The following is a 12,337-nucleotide window of genomic DNA, read 5'->3' as shown; positions in this document are numbered from 1 at the left end:
TTTAGATTTTATTATTATAATTAAAAATCCAAAAATATATTTTATTTCTAGATTTTAGTTTTATTATTAAAATACCAAAAATATTAGATTAATCTCTCAACCCAAAAATAAATAAATATTGGTCCAATGCCAAGTCATGTCAATATTTCCTCGATTCAATGTCGAGTTTCTTCTTCACAAAAATCCTTTAAACCATACCAAAAGATCGAGTGACAAGAAGTGTACACCTCTTGAATACCTCGATTCTTTTGGATTAAAATCTTAAAAAATATTTCTTAATTAAATCAAAGTGATTAAGTGACAAGGGGTGCACACCTCTTGAATACCTTTGATCCTTTGAATCAAACAAATCTTTCTTAATTAAATCAAAGTGATTAAGTGACAAGGGGTGCACACCTCTTGAATACCTTTGATCCTTTGAATCAAACAAATCTTTCTTAATTAAATCAAAGTGATTTAGTGACAAAGGGTGCACACCTCTTGAATACCTTTGATCCTTTGAACAAAATATTAAAAATCTTTCTTAATTAAATCGAAGTGATCGAGTGACAAGGGGTGCACACCTCTTGAATACCTTTGATCCTTTGAAATCAAACCTTAAAAGTTATTTCTTAATTAAATCAAAGTGATTAAGTGACAAGGGGTGCACACCTCTTGAATACCTTTGATCCTTTGAGTCAAACCTTAAAAGTTATTTCTTAATTAAATCGAAGTGATCGAGTGACAAGGGGTGCACACCTCTTGAATACCTTTGATCCTTTGAACATAAATCTTTTTTAATTAAATCAAAGTGATTAAGTGACAAGGGGTGCACACCTCTTGAATACCTTTGATCCTTTGAACCAAACACTAAACATCCTTCATAAAATTAACCAACAAACTCGTAGTTTTTATTCGAACTACGATTGCTCTGACTTTCCCATTGCACGAGGGAATACGTAGGCACAAGATACAAATGTCTTGGCGAGCATAATAATAAAAAAAATCTTTCCTTTTCCTTCACAATAATAAAAAATAAAAATCCTTTTTCTTTTCTCTTTTAATCGATTAATAAATTAAAGAATGCAAACATTACGCAAACACTCATTCATAAAACTAACTAAATGGGTCCCATCGAGTACGATGGAGGTGAGGGGTGCTAATACCTTCCCCTTGCCTAACCGACTCCCGAACCCTAATTTGGTTGCGATGACCATATTATCCATTTGTTTTTATTCTTGGGTTTTATTCGACATTTCCCCTTTCCTTTTTGGAACAAATAAAGATCGGTGGCGACTCTGTTCTATTTCGAGTGTGTGAACACCTCGAGTATTTTTTTTAGCGCTACAGTATCCTTTTCAGGAATCAGAGCGCCGTAGTTCGGCTCCATAGTTTTGTTTGTTTTTGTGTTTTTTAGTTGGGCGGAGTTAACGCTCGCGCTCTTGCATAAGGGATCGACCTAGGATGCAATAGAGTGGAGATAACAATTCCCTTAAGGAAGGAGAGAAAGAGAGAGAGTTTGAGTGTTTCGAGGAAATCCCTAAAGCAAGGGAAACTCGAGTTACTCTTTGTTTTGTGTCTTTTAGAATTTGGGAACTTACGCCCGAATGGAACCCTAAAGCAAGGGAGATCCAAGCACTCGAATGATTCCCTAAAGCAAGGGAGATCCAAGTTTCCATTCCCTTTTTAATGATTTTCACTTCTTATTAATGTTTTTTAGTGTTTTCTTTGTATTTTTTAAAGGGATTTTATTTGAATATTTTTAGATGTTTTAGGTTGTAAAAGAAAAAGAATGGAAAAGAGGGAACTATTCCTAATTTCTAAATCTATGTTATTACTTCTAATAGAAGTGAGGGAAGAGTTATTTAAGCATTTCACAATATATTGAAAGTATTCACAAAAAGAAAAGAATTAAAACTAAACTATTTATGAAAATATATTCACAAGCAACTTCATTTTTATTCATGTGAGAAACCAATTTGAATTAACACAAGAAACTATTTATTTATTATTTTTTATGGTTTATCAACCATTCAAAACCAAAGGAAACAATCAATTAAAATTCAAAATAAAAGGAGATAAAGATTTCTAAGAAAAAGCCTAAAAAATGTTTTTAGTCAATTTTTGTCTAAGAGAAATTCAATTAATTGCAAAAAGGAATTAAAAGAATAAAAGAAAAAACAATCTTTTATCTGTTTTTTACTGGCAGCATGGGGGTGCAAAAACAAAGTAATGGACTAAAATCTAGTTAAGGGCGTGCTGGGCCATATTCCTAGGGGTGTGAATGAAAAGGGGCGCAAGGCCCATATTCAGAAGGGTGGTGCATTGAGGGAATCAAGACTGCAAGTTCAGAAACGTTACAGGCCCGGTGTTGTTCGTGGCCCAACTACCATCGTGTCCATCCTATTATTTCCATTATTGATTTATTATCCAGCAATATTGTGGCAGCATGAGTATTGTTTTAATCCCTTGTTCAATATTTATTGCATGTGAGATTGTGTAACGTGACACAGACCAGCATCAATTGGTCATATCTCACCTTAAGTATAATAAGACAAAGATCATACCAGAGCCAATCACCATGTGCCAAATCAATTGCCAATGATTAAGAAACGGAAAACAATAATCAAAAACAAGAATCCAGTGCCAATCACTTGAAGACACGTACGCGTGCCTGAGGAAAACGTGAGAAACACACGCCGGAGATTCTTCGCTCCGTCATCTTCTCCGGTCACTCCGGCGGCGGAGACACCTTGAATTTTCCAGAAATCGACCGGACTACCACCGTTCCACTCGGATTTTCGTGTAGATCATGGATCTGGCATTAGTTTTCAATAATTCCTCTTCTAACACACGATCCGGAGCACATCTCATAAACCCTAACTTGAACAAACTCTACCAAAATTCATCTTAGGCATGTTAAATCGACTCTGAGCATTCGTAGAACTGGAACATGAGATTCTATCACACAGGCAAGCATCATATCATCTAAACTTAATCTAGACAAGAACAAACTCCATATCAACGCAACATACAATACTGCATACGTGTGAGTCCAAGTCTTGATGCATATATGGCTTATTGAACGTAACTAATATGGTGAGAGAGTAGCAAGAGCTTACCTGATGCAATTCTCGGGAGATGACGTAGGAAAGCTCTTTGTGACTTGCTTCCTCCTCCTTGAGTCTTTATCCACCGGTCCTTTTGTATGAAGATGATGATGGTTGAAGTACTGAGCAAGACGTAGATATGGATCGTATGGTGATGTTGTTGCAGGTGTGATGAAGGTTGATGAGGGAGGAGAGTGTAGTGATTACTACTGATTGATGAAGGAGATGATGATGAGGTGTGGTGGCCGGAGTTTGTTAGTGCAGTCGGTTAGGGCGGCCGGAATCAGTTACTGTGGTGGTTAGGATGGGCTGAGGTGAGAGAATAAAGGAGAGAGAGAGGAGAGTGATGAGAGGGTGAGAGAGGCATGAGGCTGGAAAGAAAAGGGAAAAATGAAATCAATCCGCAAAATGAATCGTGAGCTTCTCATTTTATAGAGTGGGATGAGTGTATATGGTGTGCATTCCTTAGGAGTGGGACTCTAATGCATAGCTTTGCAGCAACTTTCCATTTTTATGAATGTGGTACTTCTCTTTCACAAACTTAGTGAACAAGGGTTAGTATTATCGCATGTTCTCTATGACCTTTCACATAGCAGCATTTTGCATGGCCCAATGGAGTAATATGTCTGCATGCGCAGTCCTGTAGTAGGATTCATATGTCACATGCAAGTTCATGAAGCCACCTTGGAGCACACATAACTCATTCCTCTCATCACTATTTGCCCTGAGATTGGTATCATCCTGGAGGTGAGATGCAGGAGGAGAGAATTGATGTTGAAAAGATTGCAAGATGATGTTTGTAACTCCTTTAAATGTGCCTTGGAAAATATAAGTGCATCACTGCATTGATGCCCGTCCATTCGCACAGCAGGGTCTGGCCCGTTTCCTTCCCAAACGCAACCTTCGAGGGCATAACTTCAAGGTCTTGTATCTTGCTCATTACATGTCCAATTGATGTGACTCATAGCTCTTTGGAAAGGGGACATAGCAAGGAGTAGTTTGATACTAGTATTGCTCAAAATGGAGACTTATGGAGGGAGAAAATTGCACTTGAATTCAGCCCACCATGTGTTTGTAGAAATGCCTTGTGCGTGACTTGGATCTTGGCCTGCCTGATGCTGCATTCTGGCCAGTGTGAGGGCATGACTTTGAACACCCATAATTGATTCAATATCCACCCAATTGGGTTAATTCTTGTTTCAATGGATAGAGGGGATGGCAAAGAAGAGAATGATACCAAGTTTGCATTCATGGCACTTCTGTAGAGCTCTAAAAATTGCTGGAGATTTGGCATGCCATGTGTTTGTTAAAATGCCAGGTCGTGACCTGACTTGTGACTTGGATTATGACTTGGTTTAAATGAATTTTCAGAAACTTCACACCACTTTAACTCTTCATACAAGCTTCAGATGAAAAAGTGTCCAACTACAAAGTTGTTCTCCTCCATGAGAGGAACAACTTTGATGTTGGAATTTTCTTCAAAAAATGCCATTTGCCACGTGTAATCTAGTGCTGAAGTGGACTGCTCAACAAGATTTAAAGCATCAAAAAATTTCTAAGTGTTGGAAACTTGTCTTCTTGCTATTTTGGCAACCTTTTGTCGAACTCCCGATTTTATCCATTCTTCGACTTTTCTTTATTAATTTTCCACCAAAAGTTAATATTTGAACAATTCTTCTGGTTTTGACCCAAAAGTCAACTGTTCTGATTTTTCCGACTATTGATGAAATTCCCGATTAAATCTCCTCCAGTCAAATCCAGTCAAACAAACACATCCACATAGTCAGTATGAGAATTTTTCCACACATAGAAGCCATTCCTGATTGAATGTTGACTAGAAAGTCAACTGGTTGACTTTGGTCAAAGAAACCCTGATTTAAAGAACTAGATGATTTGCAAGCCAGTATCCTTCAACCAATGCCTTGACTTGAGACAGAGAGAAATCCCAATCCAGGAGGACTTCCTTGAACACAGAACCACATGATTATACCTCAGTCTCCTTATTCCCTGATCAAAACTCTTTGCAACAGAGCTTTTTCTTGCTAGCCTTTGATTGATACCAATGATATGCATGCATGGATATGGATTATGACCTATGTGATGTATGTACATGAATGCAAAGCCTAAGACAGTTAGAAGTTAAAGGGTAGGACAAATTTAGGGTATGACAGCTGCCCCTATTTAATCGTCTTATACTCGAAGGTGAGATTGACGCTAGCCTTTCGAACATTCAAGGTAGAAGAAGATTAAATATCAAAGTGTCGGAAATTTGTCCCAAAGAGAAGATGGTGTAAATGTTATCCTTATTTTTTTATTTTGATATCTGCTGGGGAAAGAGAATTGATTTTTCTTTTTTCTGGTGGAAAAGTTACAGTGAGTAGTGGTCGAATGGTGATAGCTTGTAACGTAGCCAAGGTGCCAATACAAGGTTCTCAATGGAAAAGATTGTTGTATGAAACTGTGATTGGAAAATACGGGTTTGATGGAAAGGTAGGACCTACGATCCATGACTCGAAACTAGGGTAAGGTCAACGGACCTACGACCCACAAGAATTGAAAAGGATGAGGATAAGGTCGACGGACCTACGATCCATGACTCGAAACTAGGGTAAGGTCAACGGACCTACGAACCACAAGAATTGAAAAGGATGAGGATAAGGTCGACGGACCTACGATCCATGACTCGAAACTAGGGTAAGGTCAACAGACCTACGACCCACAAGAATTGAAAAAAGATGAGGATAAGGTCGACGGACCTACGATCCATGACTCGAAACTAGGGTAAGGTCAACGGACCTACGACCCACAATAATTGAAAAAGATGAGGATAAGGTCGACGGACCTACGATCCACAAGAAATGAAAAGGATGAGGATAAGGTCAACAGACCTACGATCCACAAGAATGAAAAAGATGAGGATAAGGTCAACGAACCTACGATCCACAAGAAATGAAAAAGATGAGGATAAGGTCAACGGACCTACGATCCACAAGAATTGAAAAAGATGAGGATAAGGTCAACGGACCTACGATCCACAAGAATTGGAAAAGATGAGGATAAGGTTAACGGACCTACGATCCACAAGAATTGAAAAAAGATGAGGATAAGGTCAACGGGCCTACGATCCACAAGAAATGAAAAAGATGAGGATAAGGTCAACGGACCTACGATCCACAAGAATTGGAAAAGATGAGGATAAGGTCAACGGGCCTACGATCCACAAGAAATGAAAAAATGAGGATAAGGTCAACGGACCTACGATCCACAAGAAATGAAAAGATGAGGATAAGGTCAACGGACCTACGATCCACAAGAAATGAAAAAGATGAGGATAAGGTCAACGGACCTACGATTCACAAGAAATGAAAAAGATGAGGATAAGGTCAACGAACCTACGATCCACAAGAAATGAAAGAGATGAGGATAAGGTCAACGGACCTACGATCCACAAGAATTAGAAAAGATGAGGATAAGGTCAACGGACCTACGATCCACAAGAAATGAAAAAGATGAGGATAAGGTCAACGGACCTACGATCCACAAGAATTAGAAAATAAGAGGATAAGGTCAACGGACCTACGATCCACAAGAATGAAAAAAGATGAGGATAAGGTCAACGGACCTACGATCCACAAGAATGAAAAAGATGAGGATCAACAATGAGGCTGGGGCAAGAGAAGATTATTAACAACACTGAGGCTAGGGATTGGGAATTGGTTTTGAAATGGTTTGCCAGGACGGGAGGCAAAGGATACACAACATGGGGGTTGGATCTAAAAGTTTTCCCGTACGAGGGGAAGGGACCACGGAGACTAGTGATGACTAGACTCGATCAAAAGATATCGGTTCACTGAAGAATCACGAAGATATTGATGCTTGCGAAGCATAAGAATTACATTAATCCCTCAGGCCAAAGGCAGGGTCTAACTCTTCAAGAGTGGCAATCGTTCGAATTGCCACACACCAAGTATGGTTATCCAAACGATTGAAAAATGAGATGGGTTGAATGCCCACCCTCATTCGCACTCTAATTTGCACGCAGCACGCGGGAAATAACCACGACAAGACTAGTGACGACTAGACCTGACAAGAAGATGATAGTAACCATTGGAGATTATGGAGATATTGATGTTTGCGAAGCATAAGAATTACATTGATCCCTCAGGCCAAAGGCGGGGTGTAACTCTTCAAGAGCGGCAATCGTTCGAATTGCTACACACCAAGTATGGTTATTCAAACTATTGAAAAATGAGATGGGTTGAATGCCCACCCTCACTCACGCTCTAATCTGCATGCAGCATACGGGAAATAACCTCGAAGACAACTATTCTGACGAAGAAAGACATTGCATCCGATCCACATTGGAGAGAAAAAATGAGACTTCTTTTGGGGATTAAGGATACCAGGTATCAGCACCGTGGCTTGAGGAGATTTGTAATGTATTAGCAGATATCAATCGGAGTTTGTAAGGACAATATTTTTTGTGGGGGAGTATCGTCGTCTTGATTGAGTGCTGATTTGTATTATCTGGCTTATGCTTTGTATGCATGTTTGGATTTTTTATGGCGTAATGCTCCATTTTGATGGATATGCTAAGCTTTTGAGGATGCAATGTTATATGCAGTGAACGCTATATGCAGAGTGCCAAATAAAGGCATTAGTGATGTAAACACCAGGGAGAATCCCCTTAGTGTTAAGGACCATGTGGAGGTGCCAATGGATATTGGACTTTGATTTGTAAGATGCACTTTTCTTTGACTTGAAGAATGATTTCTGACTTCTCACCATGTGCCACTGCTTGAACGATTTTCAGCTTGAGGAGATTCCCTCGATTCACCATGTTGGGAATGAGAAATCCAGATAAGAAGCCTTGATTAGGGAAGTAGGATAACTCCTAGGAGAAATAAACTCCTATGCTTGAGGAATGGAACAAACTCTCGGGAGAAATAAACTCCATGCTTGGGGAGAGACCAAGGTCCCAGGAGAAATAAACTCCTATTATTAGGGAGAGGACAATAAAACTTAGAAGATCGTGCCCCAAGTTTCATGACCCACAAAGGAAATTGCCCCACAGGATCCACGGAGAGATTTGTCAAATCTCGATGTAACTGCCCCAGATTGGTTGAATTTGAGAGAGATTCCTTGACATGATTGCCCCAGATTGATCAAAGCTTGAAGAGATTTATCGACATGATTGTCCCAGATATACTGAATTTGAGAGGTCCAACCTCGATTCAATTGCCCCTGATTAGGTACATCTTACTTAGAATCCTCAAGCTTTCTTTGTTTTGAAGTCAAACAAACGTGGAAACAACTTTACCACGCTCAACGGAGTCTTCAAACTCTTCCCCTCAAGGTAATCGAAGAAGGCATTAACTGTTCATGCCCAACGGAGTTTTTAGAGGATCTTCCCCTTGATGGTCAACATTTGAAATGATTGGCTTTTACTCCTCGGAGTTCTCAAGTCTCTTGTATTTTGACATGATCAAGTTGCTCACTGATTCTCATCCTTGAAAATTTCCTTGATGTTAAGCACATATTTTGCATGCAAAAGAATGTTAATTCTAAGGATGATAATTCTAATGCAAAGCCTATGTTAGTCTTGAAGTTTGTAAAACTTTCTTATGAAATGAGGTTGCGACCTCTTGTGACCGAATCACTAGTTGACACAACCTCGTTTTTTGCATATGGAAGATAAAGCAAGCATACGATACCAACATGGATATGTGTTACGCTTCATTGGGAGCCAGTTAAACACTATCTCATCGGAGCACGCTTTCAGAAATAAACCCTACTTCAATTAGGACTTTTAAGGGTTGTAATTTGGCCAGGTTCACGGTTTTGGAAACAAAGGATTTTTAGGCTCAAAATTATTTGGTGCCCACCCCCTTCATGATGTTCCCCAATCCTATGTTCAGTTAACTCGACACGAGTGTTCATCCCTCACGACGAATTTGGAGTGGTTGAGGAATCAATGAGGTTCTTTGGACATGGCGGTCGCTCACCTTTTATTCTTCTGATTCATGATCACACGACTTTGTTCTTGCTTGGCAATTTCGTCATCTTTTTTCTTTTGCCATTTTCTTTTCATCTTTTATTTTCATTATTTTTTTGCCATCTTTTTTTTTGCTCTCTTTTTTTTTTTTGAACAAGTCGTGTGACCTCGCATAGTCTTTGATTCGTTGGAGGTGATTGCGACTGCCTCACTCCTTTGATTTGATGAAGGATTACCATTGTGGTATCGTCATCTCTTGATCTCTTGATGGAATAAGGATAATCATTGCGGTTTTGACATTCCTCAACCTTTTGGAGGGTAACCATTGTTGTATCCTTAGATGCATGCCCTTCTGGTGAGTTTTGAACACTCGATCAAGTCAAATGAACACTACCCTGCCCCAAGGTCAAAATAAGGGTTTTAATGATTTAGAAAAGAACTCCTACTTCAAGGCTCAAAGGGGTTGACGAGGGTCTATCTCCCTTATATCTCCGGTGTTTGGGGATTTGAAATAATGCCTGTACATCCTCAGTAGGGTTTTATTCAAAAACACACGATGGGAGATTTTGCATTTTTATCTTTTTCATCATTCTCCCTCAGCCCTTTTTTTTTGCCTAAGCAAATGATTAGTAAAGTTGGTATCGTATGCAAGCGAATCGTTTTATGAGTGAAAACGAATGGGTTTCTTCAAGACAAACATAAACAATGTATTTTATTTTCATTCAGAAATTAACAAGTTTTTACATGCTACCAATGCTTAAAAAAACAAAGGGAAAATTACAAATGAGAATGCAGTAAAGAAACTAAATGAATGCCATTGTTGAGGAGACTTGACTCCGCCTGGACTTATTGATCTTGAATACTTTTTGCAGTTCTTTCCAAACACTTCAGATTACTCCAAAAGAGAACTCCAACGAAGTCACCCATGAGTTGTAAACTTTTGCCTTGCTTTAGGGATTCGAGCAATGCGAGTGATGCAATGCTCAAGATAAGAGTACGTCTTGCTTATCCCTCGTGCGGGAGCCCCAAGCATAGTTGCCAGAGTAGTAATCGCCATCATAAATGGGAAGAATCTTGTATGACCATCAACTCAAGAGAGCTACTTGTGGTGAAGAAGATCCAATACTAGAATCTTAACCAATTGTGATTCCAACAAACAAGGAAACGAATGAGCACAAGGCAATAGAATCACATCAATTTGTTTCTCATGTTCTTCTTGTCTCTGTTAACTAGCAAGGCCACTGAGAAGGAGATCCTGAGAAAAGGCAACTGATATATGAAGTAGAACCTTGAGAATGAGAAGCATTGCGAAGAACACTCTTGATTATCACACGGAAGAAGATTCTGACGAAGTCACCCAAGAATTTGTAATGCTTTAGGGATTTGAGCAATGCGAATGATGCAATGCTCAAGATAAGAGTGCGTCTTGCTTATCCCTAGTGCGGGAGCCCCAAGTATACTTGCTAGAGTAGTAATCGCCATCATAAATGGAAGAACCTTGTATGGTCATCAAACTCAAGAGAGTTACTTGTGGTGAAGAAGAACCAATACACAAATCTTAACTAATTGAAGTTCCGACGAATAGGGAAGCGAATGGGCATAAGGCGATAAAACCACATCAATTTATTTCTCATCATCATTTTTTTTGTCTCTGTTAACAAGCGGAGGCCACTGAGAAGGAAATTCTGAGAAGAGACAACTGAGATATGAAGTGAAACCTTGATAAAGAGAAGCATTGTGTAGAACACTCTTGATTACCACTTGGAAGAAGATTTTGACGAAGTCACCCAAGAATTTGTAATGCTTTAGGGATTCGAGCAATGCGAATGATGCAATGCTCAAGATAAGAATGCTTCTTGCTTATCCCTCGTGCGGGAGCCCCAAGCAACTTCCACACACGTACAGGAGATGATTGCCTTTTTAGCTTCAATATCCAAACCAATCAGAGTGAGAGTAAATGACCTTTATAGCTCTTTGATACCAATCAATAGGCACAAATACACAATGTCTAACTCGAAGGAGTCACGACCTTTCATGGCTTTCAATCTTTTCTCCAAGAGGTGGAACCTTTTGTCAGTTTTAATAATTGGAAACTTGCAGACTTCAATGATGTGAATTCTCTTTACCAAGAATAGGAATATCAACATTATTTCAAACATTCTGATACGTAAGACCTTCTCATGGGTGAGATCAACATTTGCATTTGGCCTAGGAGGAACTCGTCTCAATTCTTCTTGTCAAAGAGAAAACGCTTGAATGACCTCCATACACTGATTCATGTCAGTCTCCATTTCTATTCTCATCTCATTTAAAACCCACAGAGTTGTTCCAATGTCAACATTTGAGCACGTAACGGTGAGAAGTCAATTGTATTGTTGATGTCAAAGTCTGAATAGAAAGGCCCCCATAAGCTTCTGAGAGAACTTATGAAATGCATGATAGTATGAATGCATGTTTCATTTATGTAGAACCCTAAAGTCTTTTCACACTTTATCTTGTTTCTCTTTTGAAGTCAAAGCTCTTTTTTTTGTATAGAATATCTTTTCTCTTTTTCTATTTCTTTTTTCTTTTTTTTTTTTGGAAATAGACTTTAGGATCCCCCACAAATGAAGTGGATAAAGCAATGATGTTATGCAATGCAAAAGTGTGGGATCAAGGGTCCACATAATCTGAGTAGCCACAGCACAATCCTCTGAATAACCGATGTGAAACCTCTATACAGGCCAAATGTCAAAGGATCAAAGGTTCGACGCCTTTTTGGAATACCAGAATATCAAGCACCAGGAGAATAGACCAAATAAAGGTCCAACCTCGAGTATGAAGAAGTAATGGTATGTAGGAGCCAAGGTTTCCTGTCCCACCCCAATCTCACGGGTATGTAGTCTAGACACGGACAAGTGGTCCCTAATGGTCACTAGGGTCTACAGTTCCCATGGGGTACAAAGTGTTTGAGGCAGCAAGCGTGCCAGACATAGTGTTCCATGAAAGAACCTCGCCCAGTTGTGGTACCCCATGTCAAACTCGATCGTAGCAAGAGCCACGGGAGTCAACATGAGCATCCACGCTAATCCTATGTGTCACTTGGCCTGGGTAGTGGGCCTTTTACCTCAAAAACCCCCACCTGCAAAACAAAGCAGAAAAATATGTGGCCCCCACGGGGACCCATAATATAGTCCAGATGCATGATGTGCAAGCAGAAATAAACATGATATGCAAGCAGAAAATAAACATGCAAACATATATACAAGATATA

The sequence above is a fragment of the Vicia villosa genome, unplaced genomic scaffold (genome assembly GCF_029867415.1).
Source record: "Vicia villosa cultivar HV-30 ecotype Madison, WI unplaced genomic scaffold, Vvil1.0 ctg.001583F_1_1, whole genome shotgun sequence".
Taxonomy (NCBI): domain Eukaryota; kingdom Viridiplantae; phylum Streptophyta; class Magnoliopsida; order Fabales; family Fabaceae; genus Vicia; species Vicia villosa.
Note: the sequence above shows the minus strand (reverse complement) of the source record.